The sequence below is a fragment of the Triturus cristatus genome, chromosome 1_1 (assembly GCF_964204655.1).
Source record: "Triturus cristatus chromosome 1_1, aTriCri1.1, whole genome shotgun sequence".
In the NCBI taxonomy this organism is placed as follows: Eukaryota; Metazoa; Chordata; class Amphibia; order Caudata; family Salamandridae; genus Triturus; species Triturus cristatus.
In genome coordinates this window covers 152220292-152239291 of record NC_140579.1, presented here as the reverse complement: position 1 = coordinate 152239291, position 19000 = coordinate 152220292, and the positions used below count along the sequence as shown (strand labels likewise).

The 19000-nt window shown below is 43.9% G+C and overlaps 1 long non-coding RNA gene across 1 annotated transcript in view; it reads left to right on the top strand.

Moving 5' to 3' along the window:
* Positions 1–18262, top strand: part of LOC146869869 (uncharacterized) — a 151484-nt gene extending 133222 nt beyond the window's left edge. Inside the window, exon 4 of the long non-coding RNA XR_014981517.1 lies at positions 17256–18262. This is a non-coding gene — a long non-coding RNA (uncharacterized LOC146869869). The remainder of the gene's footprint in view (positions 1–17255) is intronic.
* The last annotated feature ends 738 nt before the right edge of the window (positions 18263–19000 follow it).

The following is a 19000-nucleotide window of genomic DNA, read 5'->3' as shown; positions in this document are numbered from 1 at the left end:
TTTGTTTTCTAGTCTTTCTTTGAACAGCATTGTTGTCCCCAGGTGGGAAAGTGTACCATTCCTGGAGGGACTGCAATACCTGGTTGATGGGTGGATTGGAAAACAAAATGTGTACCATGGCTCTGTGTTTATGAGTGTGGTCTTTTTAAACCATACTGCGTATGTTTTGTAAGGATATAAGCAATGGACATTGAAAAGGTGATTTTTTTAGGCAGCATATCACTCTTATCAAGTGCATAATTTGAATTGAGCCACATCCAAGTGTTTATAGCGGGCACAATTAGGTTGTAGCTGAAGGCAGTGCAAGTTTCTCTCAGTGGGGCAGTATGGTGTTCAGTGGGGGAGAGGATGTGACACTATGGCCAGAGCTGTCGAATTTGGAACTGGGGAACTGGGTTCAGCCTTCATGACCAGTCCACCAGACCACTCTACTGAGGGAGCATATTCCCATGCTAGACCTTAGAAGGCCCCACAAGACCTTAGAAGGCTTGATGTCTTAGCACAAGCAGGTGTACCCGAGTGGTGTCAATTGTGAGTCAACCTTGAAGGCCTGTCTGTTATATCCTACTTATTTGATTAACATTGTAGTCCAGCACTGCTGCCACTAGCTGCTCAGCCAGAGCGTGAGATGGTCATAGAATGTTGGTGTGCCTGTGATGCATGGAATGCCTGGGTGTCTGAGTGGATGAGTGTTGGCAGTTGAAGATGGGCTGAGCAGCTAGGGAGGCTGCTCCTGGTGGGGCTTGTACCACACTAGGCTGGCTGGAGTAGAGACAGATGTAACCTGAACTGGAGACTGAATAAAGATAGCTTAAGAATACCTCCTGGCTCCAGGTGTCTTTCTACAGAGATCACAACATTTATTTTGGCGACGAGCGGACTTTGAACCCTAGAGACTATTGGTGAACTACTGAAACAAAGGAACTACAAAGGAAAAAAAGGAGAAACTAAGAGATCCTACAAGCAACTACTTCTACATAGAAAGAATTCCCAGGAAAGCCAGCGCCAGCCCCACCAGTGTCCTCTCCAATGGACGGCCCACAGAGAAGTGTCATCAATAAAGACACTACAGCCTGGGAATACTACAAACATTTAAAGGTCTACAGTGAGTTGGAGGAGTAGCTAAGCTACAGCCGCATCTGTTGTTCCAGCCACAATGTTAGCCACAAAAGGATTACAGTGAGTTGGAAGAGTAGTTCAACTACAACCACACCACACATGGTGTTCCAGCCACAGAAAGAAGAAAAAGTCAATTTAAATGATGTATAAACGGAAGGTGTGCAGAGGTTGCACACATGGAGAATATCGTGTTCAAAAGGGTCATTAATTGACAGTTGCAGTGATGTAAGGGGCCTCCAAAACCACAGTGACAGTTGCAGCGATGTAAGGGGCCTCCAAAAACATAGTGACTCATTTCCTCTTACTAGGACTACAGCGACATCAAGGGAAAAAGGCATATATGGTGCTACATTCAGTTTCTGAGAGAAGCGGTCACATCATTATGCATCTAGTTGCTCTGCATCCAGTTGCTGCGCAGATGGAAAACAAGTATTTGTTCAAAATGGTATCCTACGTTTGTGTTTTCCTGCTACATCGTGAGTGGAGAGGAGTTCTACAATTAGTGCGTTTGCCCTGGATTGTCTTGGTTTGGGCACTTAGAGGAAGTTGTCTTGATTACTATCTGCACGGGAGCAGAAAACCTCGCTCCGGGTCTTGCTCTGGAGCTGATTAACACGTGTTCAGCGGTGTTCATTTTTGGATGATGCACATAACGTGTGCGGGCTTGTGTTTAAGCCGTTTGGGGAAGAGACGTTCCCGGGCCATCGCTTTTACGTATGTAGGTGTGGGGGTAAGTTTACATTTATTTGTTTTGGTGGTGCTACCTCCCGACTTTGGCAAGTTCAACCGCTGTCCTCAAGTTCGAATTTTAAAATTTAATGCTCGTGCTACTAACCTTTGTTAGGCATTGCGCGAGGCTCCAGTGGAGTTTCTGTGACGTTTTCGCCATCCCGCTGCTGATTCGTCCCTGGACGCTTTCCAGCCTGAACGTGCCGTGAGCCATCCGGCGGGACGTGCAAATACGTGCAGCCATTTTGTGTTTGGTGGCTGCTGTCTATGCCTTTACAAGCATTGCAGTCATACACGGACGCGCTTTGCCAACCATACAGATGTTAATAAAGTTTTGTGAAAGTCGACAGGAGGGTCGGGGACAATGCAGTGTCTTCGCAACTTGAACAGATTTCGGAATTGTCGATTTTGGAATCCTCGGAGTGAAACCCTTCGTTTCATCGAATTCTCTGAGTGGAATTCTCCGTTTCATGTATGTCGGAGTTGTTTCACGGGAGGCAATGACTGATGTGTGAACCCATCTTGCCTAGACTTGTGGTAATCTTTTCCATTGGGTTCATTTGGGGTAAGTTCCATGTATGGCTTTCTGTTTTGTTTTGGATCCATTAAGCTATGGGTTCTGAGGTGTCCAGCAACTCTTTTATGCCACAGATTGAACAAGTAGGGTTGTCAAGAACTGATGTTATAGATCGGTAATGTGTTTTTACTGATGTAATGGTCATGGTTTCAGGTGGTGTGCATTGTTCTTGTATCCCCACAGTGTTGTGATGATTTGTGTGACTTAAGTAGGGGACCAGACCTTTCACAAATCGGGTGAGATATCGCTCACCGGCGTGGGGCACAGTGCACTACTGTTCTACAGTTAATGGAATTGTTTTATTTGTTAGTATTGTAACAGGAAAAAAAATTGTGATGCCACAGGTTTATAGTTTGAGGATGGGTCTTCTATTTAGCAGTGTTTTTTTTCCTGTTGGTGGTCCTCACATTGTTCCCATACACGAGGGAAGGTTGTGGGTAACAGCTCTATGTTTAGTTGTGTTTGTAACTCTAATATGGGGTACGTAAGCTACACAAGGGGGTCAAGAGCTCTGTTCGTTTTAATGTTTGGTTACTCCTACATGGGGGTATGTAACCTCTGCAAGGGGTTTGGAGTACCTAGGTTAACCCTCACACTGGGTTGGGTTATGGTTTAGTCCATAAATAGTTTGTACCTAGGTTAACCCTCACATTGGGTTGGGTTATGGTTTAGTCCATTAATAGTTGTGCACAGTACTAATGTACATCCCTTCACGGGAGTTGTTATGGGTGACGATCCATATACTTGTTTGTTTCCCTTTCTCTTGGGATTGTAGTTGTAGGGTATGCTATCTTTAGAGCTACTTTTAGTTATACATTGGGGCATTGGTTGTGTGGGGTCTTTTACCCTTTGCGTTGTAGTGCATTACGTCACAGTGTTTAATGCAAAATGCTTCAAAAGTATTTCTGGTAATGTTATTGTTGCTTCAAAATGTTTTTATTCTTTTTAGGGAGGGATGGGAGATATTGCTGTTTATATGTATGTATCTTATCCGTCCTTTCTTGCTTTAATGGTTCTTGCTCCTGTGATGTTTGATTTAAGTTTGCATCCGTGGGACTTGTACTATTATTCATTTTTCTTCTTGATGCCCCTGCGATGTTTGATTTATGTTTGCATCCGTGGGACTTGTACTATTATTTATTTTTCTTGTTGATAGTTCTTCCTTCATGTTTTATCATTTGCAAGTTTCGTTTTCGTTGAAGAAAAAGGGATAATGTTATATCCTACTTATTTGATTAACATTGTAGTCCAGCACTGCTGCCACTAGCTGCTCAGCCAGAGCGTGAGATGGTCATAGAATGTTGGTGTGCCTGTGATGCATGGAATGCCTGGGTGTCTGAGTGGATGAGTGTTGGCAGTTGAAGATGGGCTGAGCAGCTAGGGAGGCTGCTCCTGGTGGGGCTGGTACCACACTAGGCTGGCTGGAGTAGAGACAGATGTAACCTGAACTGGAGACTGAATAAAGATAGCTTAAGAATACCTCCTGGCTCCAGGTGTCTTTCTACAGAGATCACAACACTGTCCACCACAATCCATACTGAAGTTTATCTCCAGTCTTGCGGGCAGGCCTACGAAGTAGCACACCCTAGAGCAACAGTGATCCAGTCACTGTGACTCTGTCACTGAGGTCACATGAACCTTGGGCAGTGCGAACGGTGTGACCACACTGGGTACCTATTTCGGGTGGGTGCGTTTGCAAGTATATTATGGTTTAAAAAAACTTGCTGCCTTCTTCCTGGCCTCCAGTAATTTTCAGAAACAATAAAAATTTCATGATAACTTCGGTGATTAATGTTCTTCCTAGAGAGAGATTCGAGTTTTGTCTAGTGGAAGGGTTGACTCCTGGAAAGGATAGCACGGAGGGTTAATTTGCCTGCTGCAAAGAACATATACTGTGAAGATTACAACGTGCACTGCTTTAATGGGGGGACCATGATGAATGGTCATTTAATGTCAGCTATAGATGATGGATCCCTGAACAGTGTCATGTATGTGCATGTTTGCATTGTGCTGAGGGGATTACCAGGTAATTGTTCACGCAGCTCTCTGATGGATGTCACATGCGGTTTTTCTGAGTCCCCAGATAGATCATGCAGTCTGTGTGTTCTCTTTTGTACTGCCAGTCACCGGTGTATTCAACTGTGTAGCCTTGGACCGTGTCATGTATGTTCATGTAACTTGCATGATCGAGGTAACTATTAGCGGCGATACTACGTGTCTCTCGGTCCTCTTTCATGTGCTTGTTGTCCTTTTTCCCCAGCAACACCCCCCCCAGGGGTGGCAATCTGAGGGATAGCCCCGGGCGCCACAAGCTCTAGCTCAACCTCTGGGTGAAAGAGCCATAAATGATCCTTGACAGCTACCGCTACCAGTCAGATGTATTAACATCTATTTTTCTTCCTCCGCGCTACCCTCCCACCCCTCTCGAAACTTAACTTCTCGATACAGCAGTCACACCCTCGCACAGATTTCCACTCGGTAAAAAGAATAATTATATTTCTTTTTTACTTCAATTGCAAGGCGAGTTTGTATTCCTTTTTACTTTCTTAATGTGCACAATTTTACTCTTTTGTTGCCTGAATTGCTAATACTCAATTTCATGTGTCATTTTTAGACAATACTTAAATAAAGTGTTGTGTTTTGATTACTCAACTGTTTTTCATTGTGAAACGTTTTAGCTTTTCTGTTACCGGGGCTAATTGCTTATACTTTGTCGGTATACAAACATTTGGTGCTGTGTTAACTGTTAATGTTACAGCAATTGAAGCTGGCAACTTCCCTTCTCCATGTAATTTTTTAAATAATTCAGTGGCCATCTAAATTGAAAGAACGTGAGGAAGTAGGAGCACCTATGTTTTACAGTGCCACCTAAATTATTTTTTCTCTTTATACATAAAAACTGGAAATATTCATTTCTCAATATCAACAATGCTGTCGCTTATTGTACTGTATATTTTTTTTAGCATTTATAAAATGCTTCCTACTCTTTAAGAGTTCACACAGAGTTCTTTTTGTAGTCCATACATTTTTGCATACTACATGGTGTTTATGGTGTTGAACATGTTTTACCCTAACTTATAAGTTTCTTTACGTGTGTGAGTATCAACGAGGCTTCAAACGTAGTTTCTCTGCATAAGCTAAGGGTGTTGCACAGTTTGTGCAAAACAGCCATGCATACTCATGCGTTACATTGATGTCTTTCTGCAACTAAGGTTGTTTTACGCCTCCTCGTGCCTTGCTGAAATTGATATTAATAATACACAAGTTATTTTTTAACTTTCATTCAATCAGGGTTTTGTACAGTGCACTACTCCCCCCGTTAGGGTCTCAAGGCTGTTGAGGGTGTTGTTTTTTGTTTTTTGGGGGGGGGGGGGGGGGTGCTGTGAGCAGCTTCTTTGTGATTATTCGAAGTGCAAGGTCTTGAGGTCCATTTTGAATTTTTGTTGTTTTTTACTATGGTGGATTTGGAGTTCATTCCAAGTCTGGTCTACGAGGTAGGAGAAGGATCTTCTGTTTGCTCTGGTCCTGTGGAAACTAGGGACGGTGGCTATTTCGAGGTCAGTTGAATGGAGGTTTCTGTGGGGGTGGAGGTGGAAGGAGGTTTGGTCATTCAGCTATTGTGGTCCGTTGTTATGGAGGGCTTTGGAGGCATGTGTGAGCACCTTGAAGGTTATTCTTCTTTCTATGGGGAGCCAGTGGATGTCACTTAGGTTTTTGTTAATGTGGTTGTGTTTTGAAATTTTTAGTATGAGTCTGCCTGTGCGTTCTAGACAGTCTGTAGTTAGTGGAGGAGTTTTTTCTTGATTACCTGCTCAGAGTGTTGCCGTAGTCCATTCTGCTTGTGATGAGTGCATGTGTTAGGTTTTTTCGGGAGTCAGTGGGATCCACTTGAATGTTTTGCAAAGTATGCCTAGGTTTTTGAACCATGCAGAGGATACGGTGTTGATCTGGCAATTCATTGTGAGTGGAGAGTCGAGTATGATACCGAAGTTGCGTGTGTGTTCTTTTGGTGTGGGTGGTTTTCTAAAGGCCGGTGGCCACCAGGTGTTGTCCCATGCGTAGGGGGTGCAGCATAATATTATGACTTCTGTATTCTCCGCGTTGAGCTTCAGCCAACTGTTGCTCATCCAGGTTGCGATGGCTTTCATCCCTTCTTTGAAATTGTTCCTGGTGATGTCAACTTACTTGGTGAGTGTGAGGATGAACTGGCTGTCATTGTTGTACAAGAACATTTTTAGTTTTTGGTTTCTGACGATGGTCGTGATGGTGGCTATGTAGACGTTGAAGAGTGTGGGGCTGACGGAGGATTCTTGTGGTACTTCACATCTGATATCTTTTGTTTCTGGGAGGAAGGGCAGGATTTGTATTCTCTGTGTTCTTCCTTAGAGGAAATATCGTATACAGTTGAATGCTTTTTCCTATATGCTGGCGTCATGGAGCATGTTGACTAGTGAGCGGTTCGATATGGTTTTGAAGCCTGCTGATAGGTCCAGGAGAATGAGGTCTGCTGTATGGCTTTGGTTGCGGAGCCTGCTTATGTCATTAGTGTCAGTGATGAGGCTGTTCTCATTGCTGTTGTTGTTGTGTAATCTGGATTGAGAGGTGTCTAGGATGTTTTTTTTCCCTATCAAATGTGGTAGCTTGGTGTTGACGGCATGTTTGATGAATTTTTGTGGTGAAAGAGAGCACAAACATGGGCCTTAATTTTTTTTAATTTGTTGGTTCTGTGGCGGGCTTGTTTTAGTATGGGTGTGACTTATGCATTCTTCCAGTTCTCAGGGAATGTAGCGGTCTCAAGGGAGCATGTTCATAGTTTGTCAAAGGTTGGGTTCGATGGCAGTGTCGGCTCTGTGGAAATTGTGCGTCTGGCCGGGGTCCGTAGGTGCTCTGGACTGAATGCTCTTCATTGTCTTTAAGGTGTTTTCTGTGGTGAGAAGTCCCCATGTGAGAAGGGTCAGGTGGATGGCGTAATTGGCGGTGTGGGTTTGAGGCGCTTTTGTCGTCTTGGTTCTCAAGGTTGTCTTAAAGAATTTTGAGCTTGAGTTTAAAGAAGGAGCTGACTTTGTTGCAGCGGTTTTGGGAGTGATGGACATCAGATTTTTCCCTATTGTGTTTTGCGAATTCCTGTATGATGGCGAAGACTTCCTTGGAGTTTTGGTCGTTGGAGAGGATTCTGTCCGGGATGAAATTTTTCTTTGTCTATTTGATAATTGTTGAATTAGTGGTGTGCTGTGATAGCTGCTTTGTATGCGGAGTGTCAATCTGGCGTTTTGCTCTCTTCTTCCTCAGTCTTCGGCATGAGTGCTTAGATTCCCCTAGATCCATTTTGAACCATTTGACTTTCTTTTTGTGTTGTCTCTTGGTCTTCTGGATGGGGCGAGGGTGTTGGCACATTTGGCGATCCATTTGTAGAGTTTGCTTGCTGCTATATTGCTATCTGTTGTAGTTGGGTGAGGAGTTCAGGTGTTCTTCGTAGACTTTGTAACTGGTTCCGTTTTGGGTGCGGAATGTGCGTTTTGACATTGAATAAATATGTGCAGGACTGTCAATTTGCCTTTTAAGTTAGAAAGTAGTCTTTTACGGCTGATTACATTTTGACAACTCTATACTGTTTGTCACGTTATTTCAATAATGATTGAAAAAGCTAAAAAACTTACTACGCTTTGCATAAACAAATATTATGATGTAGACAATATTTTTTCCGAATTTCTTTGTTCCATAAACTGTTGTAATACATTTTTATTTTGAGAGTTTCTGTCTATATTTTTTACATACACTAATATTGGGAGTTTACTAGCCCCTATTTTTTATGGTGGTTTGCTGTACAGTTATTAAGTTGAGACCAACTGGTTCAGTCATCTGCCTCGCTAGATTCATTTTCCTTTATTATTTTTTTTAGTATCGAAATACTTAGTAAATTTAAACCATAAACTTTGCAAAGGACATAAATAACCTAACACATAAATTAAAAATAAATTGTAATATTTGTTGGCCATCATGATTAAACCATATAATTTCTTCTTTATGAAACAAATTTAAAATGTTACTAACTCTCCTTTTTTTTTTTAGTAATGAGCCGTTAAGTTTCGGTAATAAGCCTAAAATTCATAAAAAATGTATTCTAAACATATACCTTGCATGAGACATACACAATACGTCATGTACCTACAAATCTAAAAATACATATCAATCCTAAACAGATATTTTTATTTTTTAATTGAGCAGCACATAAAAATGTACTATAAAGTTAATTCAGTATTTTTTAAAGAAAATGCCAGTATGCAAGGTTAGGGTGACAGGCCAGGAAAAGATATACCACGTGCAAATACTACATAGAGGAAAGCCTATTATTCAAATTCATGCAGAGAAGTGAGGGTTGTGCAGGGTGTTCAGAGATACTGCTACAAGTTTTACGAGATAATGCTATTGTGTTCATGCGTTTATGCTTATTGCACTAAAAGTGTGAAACCTCTGCGAGCATTCCTAAATGAGGTTATATTGATAGATAGAAGAATGGAATAGTGGGCAGGTTAATATGAGGCGCCAAGAATGGCTATCCAATCAGCATATTTTACATTGTGAAAAGCATATTGTTGAAATTCCTTTTTGTAAAAAAAGGGGTTGGGGGGTATGGTAACACTGGTATAAGCATACCAACTGACTTGATTGTGTTCATGCATTTATCCTGATCGCACTTAAAGTGCTAAACCTCTGCAAATACAATTAAATTGACTTTTCATTGGGACACGGTTTAAAGGGATAGGCATCAACTTAAGTCTGTTTCCCTAGCAGCTGTCAATGCATAGTGAAGCACCCCATAAGTTCCTGTCAAGAAATCTTTTTATTACTAAATTGGGCACCATCGTTAAAATTTAGTATCCAACCCATCTAAAATATTGGATACATTTCTGTGGTTAGATTAACAGGCCAAAGACTATGCAATGTGTAAATCTTACATAGAAGATACCCTATTTTGCAAATTCATGTCCGGAAAATGGGGTATGTTGATGTTGGTACAGGTTTTCAGAGCTCAGGTAATCGTGTTAATGCTTTTTCGCAAATTGCATTGAAAGTGCTAAACCTCTGCGAGCAGACAAACAATGTTTTAATGATATCTGTCTTGACGGGTTAGACAGCAGCTTATGACCATTTTTCTAGCAGTCTGTTCATGCATGTATTTCTATTGGCGCCTCTTTGTATCAGCCCCCCAGCACCAACAATGTCAGAGCCTTTACACCAACCATGGTTTTAAAAAAGCCCAGCAACTGTACTATTCTAATGTTTAGCATCGTCTTTCTTGCCTCCAATTAATCCATCATTGCGTTTCTACAGTTCCTGACTCCTTGCTTCTTAAACTCTTTTCTTAACAAACTTCTTCACTGTGTTGCCGTAGCAGGACAGATTGCCCTTTTGTATACCCACCAGGCTTCTAACAAATATTTTTTCATTTCTGCTTAGTCAAGTACTGTTTTGATAGGCCCATAGTTATCTGATTTCCAATGCTTGCCTTGCAGCATACTATCTTATTTTTTTATTACATTTTGTATGGCGACAGCCAGCTGTTTTATAAATAGTTTTATGTGAAATATTAGTCATTCCCTGTAGCATAACTTGTTTGATCTTAGTCCCAATTATTCAAATTTAAGGACTATTCAGGAGCTTTCATTCCTACCCTCAATAAACTTGTTCACCCTGCCCTTTTTTGTGTAGTCATCTATTTGGTTTTGGATAGGTATATTTGAAGACACCAGTCATGCCAAAATGTATTACAACTATTTATCACGTTTTGCAGTCTACTTCTTGTTTTGGACAACCACAACATGTCCTTATGAAAGAAGAGGTGTGGTTTTTTGAACTACTGCCAAGCAAGATCTAATCTTTGACACAATTTTATTACCAAGCAATACAGTTGATATTGAATTTGAGGAAGAACTTTGAGCCATGGCGCATACCTTGCGTAGTTACCTTTACTTTCTAACTCATAAAGCGTCCGAAACCCCCGTTTATCTCTGCACTACGGAAGTGCAACTGTTAGCAAGGAGAAGAGCTTTCTGACAGCTAAATTTAGGTGTTTTCACAATAGTAAATAGTCTGGGCATTTCAGAATGGGACTGGGAATTGTTTTCCAGTAGGAGGCGGGCTCGGTAATAAAAGGCATTCCAACCAGTGCAGGTTTTTTCAAAACGAGGTTCCCAAAGTTTGGACATAGAGCAGAACGGAGTGTTTTGGATTGCAGTTAACGGGTAAGCCCAACTGCTAGGTAGCTGGGGCCACTGCCATTGAGTGCTTTGTGAACAATGCAGCAGAATTTAAATTTCATCTGCTTGTCTATTGGCAACTAGTGTAATCCTTTAATTTGGGGGAGAGATGCGTTCCGAGCGGGAGAGTTGGCGACAAAGCGGGCCGCTGTTATTTGAACCACCTGAACTCTATCAAGGGAGGACTTGTTAGCTTAAATCAGAAGACCATTGGAATAGTTTAGGCGGCTAATTAATAATGCTTGGAGAAGTGTTTTACGCACATTCATAGTGAGAAGAGGGAAAACCCTCAGTAAAAGGCTTAGTACATGGAATAATGCGACTGCATGGGGATGGACGTGCTCCTTCATATTAATTTTCTTGTCCATTATTACCCTCAATTTTTTTATCATTGTTTTATGAGCCGTTGCGGCACACATTTAAGTGGTCCACCATGCTGGAGAACAGAGCAGAGGGGCGTCTCTTCGAATACCATTATCCTAGTTTTCCCTGCATTTAACTGCAGGAAGGCGTTCATCATCCTAGCATCAAAGGCAGTCATGCCTTTTGAAAAGGTCAACTAGATGTTGGGAGTGTTTTTGTCTAAAGCCCCTAAAACCTGGGTGGCATCAGGGTCTGATATTGGAATCAAGCCTTGTTCCCTTACTCTATCTGCCAGAATTGCCACCTAAATTTTAAACAATCTGGGCCTAATACAGGATCCCTGTGGTTCTCCTTCGCTAAAATCAAGGTTAGAGATTTAAAGGCACCTTCCTTGATGGTTAGGGTGCTGTGACTTAGAAAACATGATAATCACTGAAAGGCTAGACCGTGGATTTCGATCTCCCTCAGTCTTTTGAGCAGAATGCAATGGGATATTCTGTCAAATGCCACTGACAAATCCAGCAGCACCAGTAGTGCTGCTTGTCCGATGTCCAGCGAATGTCTTAAGTTGACAATAACGGCAATCAGTGCGGTCTCTATTAAATCTAGGCCGAACCCCACACTGGGAAGTGTTGCGGCTAACTGGTACTTCAATGTACTCGGTGAGGTGTTTATTAATGTGTTTCACCAAGACTTTACACAAATACGGTAACCAAGAGATGGTGCGTTAATTACATTAATCATCCTGCGAAGCATTATGTTTCTTCTAAATAGTGATTATTTGTGCGGCCTTCTATTTGGATTGCAAATGGCCCTTGCTCAAGTAGAGATTAAGGATTGAGTAGATGGACGGGGACAAATGTTTATTCAGTAATGAATATACTTTAGCTGGAAGAATGTCCTGAGGGTAACCTTACTTTATCTTTTCCTTTAAAGTTTCCACATTATCAGATGTAATTGGGTGGGAAGCCTTCCTTAAGAATTCACATTAGGTGAAAGTGAGGGTTGGTGGATAGAAATATCAATCAACAGGTCCCTCACTTTAAATTATTTTGTAATAAATAATCTAAATTTCCATAAAAAAGTGATTGGCTATCTTATCACTGAGTTCTTGTCACGGGGTACTTCATTGTGACATGCTTCATGATTTGTGAACGAGTTGTGAATACAATTGAGCTCTTTAGAGGAATTCCCCGCATGACAAATTTGCGACTTAATGTATGCTTTACGCGAATTCTTTAGGTTATGATATTGGTCTGTACAGATCTTGTTCCTAAATTTTGTTATTTGCGTCATGGGCGACACGCCAGCGTCTTTTCATCTTCTTCCAAAGGCTTTTTTCCTTCCTTTGATCAGTAGAGAACCATGCTGCATGCATGCTTCATGTCAAATTGGAGCATGCTTTGAAAGTAGCCAATCGATCTACTTTTGCTTCTACTATGGTCTGGTAATTATCATAACCGTCCTCACTGTTTTTTAATGTTACTTTGACATTGGCCGGGAAGGTGTCTGCGAAGGGATCTTGCGTCATTTTATTCCATTGTCTTTGAAGGCTTCATGAGGTTTTTCTGGAAGCAGGAGTGGCCTTAGAACCTTTGCTTTGAAAATAAGTGGTGAATGATCAGACCATGTAAGAGGTCAGAAGGCCTCACAACCGATGTTATGAGAGTTGGTCAGAATTAGATCTATAGTATGACTTGCAAGATGTGTGGGCTTTACATAGATCATCTCTAGTCCTAAGGCAGTTAAGTCCGATAAAACCATTGCGGTATCCTCAGTGCTGCTAATCTTGGTAGGTATATAGAAGTCTCCTACAAGTAAGAAGTGTTTAGTTGAGATAATATGAGGGGCAATTAGTTCCATAAGTAGTGGCTAGAAATCCTGAAGGGGTCCTGTGGGTCGTTATATATGTGCACCTTTCCAACAGCAGTTTGATTGAAAATTGATTTAAAAAAAAAAAAAGAAAAATTATTTTTATTTCATTCGCACTGCACTGTTCAAGTATGGATACATTAGTAGAGTCATTAGGAGCAATGGCTATACCTACGACTATCTTGTACTGCACATCAAGTCATTGTATACGTTAGCCATCGGATTTTTCCAGCTTAATAGTGGTGATGGAGCTAGGTTTCGCACAGGTTTTCGTTCAGTAAACCTATTTTGTTGTTCCTTGAACAAATCAATTCCCGGATTTTGATAGCATGCTTGGTCAATGATCTAACATTTGCCAGAAACCAGTATCGGCTACTCTTCCTAATAGAGGTGTTTGGGGGTGAGGTAAGTTGTTAAGCACCGCATTTCAGTGTCTCTTACCAGGGTCCGGTATCAAAGAGTACAATTGTTCATGTCTCAATTCTGTGCTATGGATTTTGCATTTACTACATGCTATGGGTCCCTCCTCCTCTGGGAGGGTTTTGGAGGAACATTTTGAAGGGCTTGCCAATCTTAGTGCAATAAGCTATTTGCTTGTGTAATTAAATTTCTGGTGCCTGCTAACCCCTGGTTTGGAGGAAGCATGGTTCCTGGATCCTGGAAACAGCTGTGCATTGACGGGCGCTGAAGGGCTTCCCTTTAGCACGCTGGTGTCACACCCGCTGTGCGTCGGGCATGGCTTTGGTTTAATTAGACATGGGTGGCAGCTAGACTGCTGACCCGGTGACTCCACGTACATCTTGGTTTACACTAAAGCCTTGTGTTACTTTTTTTAAGGCTACACCATAAATTGAGAACATGCCCCTCAGCGATTAGCCTAATGAAGTACAGTCCCAATGAGCAACTCCTATAAATTCCCTTGGTGGACCTTACTTAATATGGCGCTCAGTTAAACAAACGCCACATAACTATTTCACTTTGTCACTCCCACCTTCCTCCATTTCACTTGAAAGAACTTGAAGGCATCATCAATGTCATTAACCTTGTCCATAATTTTCCAGTAAAACTTGAAGCTTCTGGCGGTCCTCACAACAGTCCAACAACTGCTCAAGTATTGTATTTCGGAAAATTTGCACAAAATTGTCCATTAACCATTGCATTGTAAGTTTCTGGTTCACATCTGCGTTGTTAATTTATGTTTTTATTCTTAGACTTTTCATTTTTTTAGCCTAACCTTTTTCGGCTGTCTACAAGTACAACTCCATGTAATGATAAATGTTTACTGTGCTCTTTCAAATTGCCACAAAGCATGTTAATTGTGAAACTGTGCACCCTCTTTAAAGACTTGCTGTTGTTATGCTGACAAATACTAAATTGTGAGTATAGATTCCTTATTCATTCAAATGCATTGTACGTATATGTAGAATGCTCTAGTGCATGGAAAGATTGTCAGAAAGTCGCTTTTGTGGCCTGTAGCAGGGCTCCCTTCCCTCGGCGGAATACTGTTGTTGGTCATGTGCCCCCCTTGAAATTCCTGCACCGTGTGGCTGGCATCTATTGGTGCCTGCTACACGGTGCATGTATTTCCACAAACTCCCATTTCCCTATGAGACATTGTGCTGCGGCCTGTTTTGAACACCGCACACACTACTATAGAGATATAGCAGTTTGCAACCTCACTATGGGGTGCATTAGGATGGAGGGCGGATGTCCTCCGCCGGGCGGGCGGTAGCAACCGCCGGAGCGGTGGCGGACATCCAACCAGCCATCGAAGCCCTGAACACAGACGGTCCGATTAGCATTGCGGTCGTGACCGCAGCGGTGTGATTTCCCACCCGTCACTTTTCCGCCGGTTGCAGTCCGCACGCTTGCCTGGCGTGCGGAGCTGGACCGATACAATTGTGGCGGATCAGGGCCAAGCACCGCCGGCACGATTATGATGCCGGCAGTAGCCAGCTTTCCGCGGCGGTGGAACCGCTTTGGAAAGGCATGCGGAGAATGTCTCCGGGGGTCCATTGCGGACCCCCAAATGTTTTGGGGGTGTGTGTGGGTGCACTAGGGGGTACCATGTACCCCCCTACATGTCCCTGTACCAGGCACTGTGCAGTGCCTGCAACACAGTGCAGGGACATGCAGGACATGCTTGTTTGGACATCGTGGCGGTGCTGCTGACAGCACCACGCGCCACAATGTTAACCACCGCTATCTGACTGCCGCAGTTGGATTCCCCTCCTTGACATGTGTCCCCTGGTCTGTGTGTAATCACAATTGCACACGGTCATCTAGGCTGCCAGTTAATCCAAGTGCACATTGCTTTCTGCATCATGTGGGAGGGTGGTCTGTGACATGTGTTGGTACCTTGCCTGTGCCCCGTCCTGTTCACTCTGTTGGGGGTCCATATTTGTTGGCACTGATGATGAGTCTCAACATAGGAGTGTGAGGTTTCAAATGAACACACTTGCAGCATGCATGACCAATGTTGTGGTCTCAGACATGATGTGCATGAGTGGGAGATATGCATAGTGCCAGGACGGTTGCTCATGTTACAGTCAGTTCCAGGAACAAGGAGCAGTGTGCCCACTACAGTCCCCTGAGACACCCTTGCTTCGTAATCATGTGTGTCATCCAACACTGTGCCCATTCTCAGTGTGTTCAGCATATGTTTGCCTCTGTGGCATTGTTCCCTGGCCTCATTTGTATTTATCCAAAGTGTGCTACATGTGTCCACTGGACAGGGAGACCCCATTTGGTTTGTGCATACTGACACTGGGCAGTGCCTGTGTGTCTATTCACAACTATCTGTTGATGGTTGTTTGTCACAAATATGTGTTGCCAGCCTCATGAGGTGATGTGGAGTACATTTGGGAATTCTTGCAGTACATTTTTGTAAACCCTGATTAAGAGGTGTCACTTCTTGATCTGTCTCAATCACATTGTCTCAGGTATGGGGGATTTGTGCGGGCGAGGCCTACATGGCCAAACCTTATGTCTCCTTGCCAGGTCTGACCTTTGTGTGATAATTGGCTGGACAGAGACTCAACGTGCAGTGACCCAGTGATGTTGTGCAGGGTTTAATGTTTGTGCTTTGCAGCATGTGTCAATTGTTTAATTACATGATTCCTGCTCATACATTGTTTGCACCAGTGTGTGGTCCAGATGCTACGTAGTTTGGTCTTTGTGTGCTGACATCTGTGTGGACATTCTGGCTTGCCAGGAGGGTGTCTCCTCAGTGCAGGTATGCCTTTTTACAACACAATTGCAGGCCCATTAGCTTATGCATTGTCCTGGGTTTGGACATGTGTGCCACTCCACATGACAGGCAGTGGGTCAGATGTGTTGCCAAATGTGTCATCAGGTAACGGATGGCCATGTGACAACTGACATAATTCAAGTTGTTAGTCAAAAGGTATTGTACCTTGGCACTCAACACTTGTCAACAGGTCTTCATGTTCTAAATGCTTTAGTTTGATGTTTTGTTGTTAAGAACAATAATGTGCCTGCATGACAGATGTCTCCCAAGGAAGTGCACAACAAACCACCTTTACGCTTTCAGGGAACACACTGGCACATTTTAAAAGAAGGCACTGTTCTAATGAGACTGTTTTTCAGATTATACATATACATGTTCCCCCAGTGTTGTGGAATTAGGGTAAGTCCTTGGTTGTTGGTGATACCAACTTACGAGTGTCAAGTCATCAAGACCTCCGTGGGCCCATGTATATGTACTTTCTGCAACACCATTTCTTTCTAACAGTGGCTTCTTTAAAGAAGGCTGCCAGCTTCTTCAATGACTGGGTAAATGTAGTTTTGTGTGCACCTCCTTGGGAGCCATCTTTTATGAAGGCACATGTGTGTTCTGTTCACAAAATGGCACATTCCCACATTCTGACCATGTCGATTGTGTAAAGTATTGTGATTCCCACGGGACCAACATTTTTTCGTTTTGTGTTCCAAAGTACTTACAGGTCTCTGAGTGTGGGGACACCTTTGGTATTGAGGTGTGTTAGTTTGCCTTGGGTGCACCACTACTGTTTCTTTCAGGGTAAACAAGAGGTGGCATGACTTCTTTGTATTGCTGTGCTCACCTGTTCCCAGACACTAGCTTCTCAGTGAATTTCACATTCAAGTTTTGGGCTGGTGTGTCCTATTTTTCCTTGTGTCCAAGTGGCATGGTGGGCCTACCAACTGGGGAGTACAGGGCTTACATATGTGCGGAGTAATCTTGCTGTTACTCATGATGCATTTCCTGATATGCACTGTGACCTATTGGTTTTGTACTCATGTGTCAGATGTATACAGGTGACTGATGTTTTTCTGTATCTTCACCTTGCCCACAGCATCATCATTGGAAACCGAGGGAGACACCTGCACGGACCTGGAGGAGGGATCCAGCACCAGTGCCACCAGTGCTGGCGAGTCTGCGGGAGCCAGTGGCACGGAGTGCGAGGGGAGTCAGTCAGAGGACCTGTCTGGTGGCGATTCCAACTACGATGCAGACGGTTCCGAGGCTGACCTCATCGAGGAGGCGGAGGCTGCTACAACACCTGGCAGCAGCCCAACATCTGTCCCTGCCTCCTCCATTCCATCACCGCCCTCCCAGTTGCTCCGGTCCCTTCTGTCCGTGCAGGGCCCCTCCATGTCTCCTTCGGGACAGGCACCGCACCCCCTCCCCCTGTCACCCCTGCTGCCCTCAGTGCAGAGTCTGTGGACATACTGCGGCAGTTGCAGTTTGGGCAGGCATCGGTGCTGACTGTCCTCCATGGCCACACCACACTGCTGACACAGATGGTGTCATTCATGGAGGGCATGTCAGCAACGATGTCTGAACAACGCAGGTTTCTGAGGTCCATGGACTCTTCCCTGACGGCAGCATTGACTCTCCTGCAGCGCTTCATCCCCCTCCCTACCCCAGCCCCATCCACACTTCACTCTCCCATACCTGTCTCATGCACACCCAGATATTCCCAAGCACGCACCCCACCAGACACAGGCAGCACACCACCAAGTAAGGGCAAGCGCACACCTCCTGGCACGCACACTCAGGGGGATGTAGGCACACCCACTGGGTCTGGGGCAAAAAGACATACACGCAGCCACAGTCTGAGTCCGCAGGCCTCACAACCCAGTCCTTCCAAAAGCACTCCCCTTGGCTCCCCTGCCAAACTGACACCCAAAGAGGTTGACATGGGTGAGCTGGCCCTCACCCCCACTGTGACACCTCCCTGCAAGCGGGCGAGGAAGTCCCCGGGCAGGGTAGTTGAGTCCCCCCTCATCCACCCCCTCCCCCAAGAGCGCTGCACCCCATTCCTCGGCCACCCCCCCTCCTGTCCCTGCGGTGCCTGGTCCTTCCCCACATGATGCCCCCCCGGTCGACGAACCTGAGGGTTCCACTGTGCAGGCAAGCTAGGGGAGACGCGTGCCCATGTATCCCCCCCAAGGACTTCTATTATGGACTGGCCATTGGCCTTTGTATATAGTGTGATTTCATAATTTGTTTTTTATGCTGAAGAAAGCATTTTATTTTTACTTTGAACACTATTGCATTTCAGGTATTGATGTTGGTGCTGAGGCTCCAGGAGTTGGTGTTGTGGTAATGTGTTATGGTTCTGAGAAATGTTCTAGTCTGATGGTCATGAGGTGGACCATGGTATCTGCGTGCCATCACAAGGTCTCTGCAAAGAATCATTGGTAGTCTGTGTTATTTTGGTTTTGAGACATTGTCCCAAGGAGTGTTCCTTCCTCTGTGGCACCTGACATCTTCCCTGCAAAGAGTTGCACAATTGTTGTGCTGACCTGTGTCTACATTTCCTTTGTTGGTGACGGATCCCTTCAACTATGGCCATGCCTGCTCAGCAATGTCTCCGGCTGCATCGTCTGTGCCATCCTTGCTAGTCACTGTACTTGTGTATTGAGTATGTTGAAATGCCTTCATGGAGAAATTCTCCCTTTTCAGCACTATGCATGTGTGTACTCCCGGCCTAGCACACATATGGTACTTGTTCTGCAGGGTATTTGGGCATTTGACTCACAATTGTGGGCATTGTATCTGTGGGAACTCCACCCTATTCCTTCCATGAGAGAC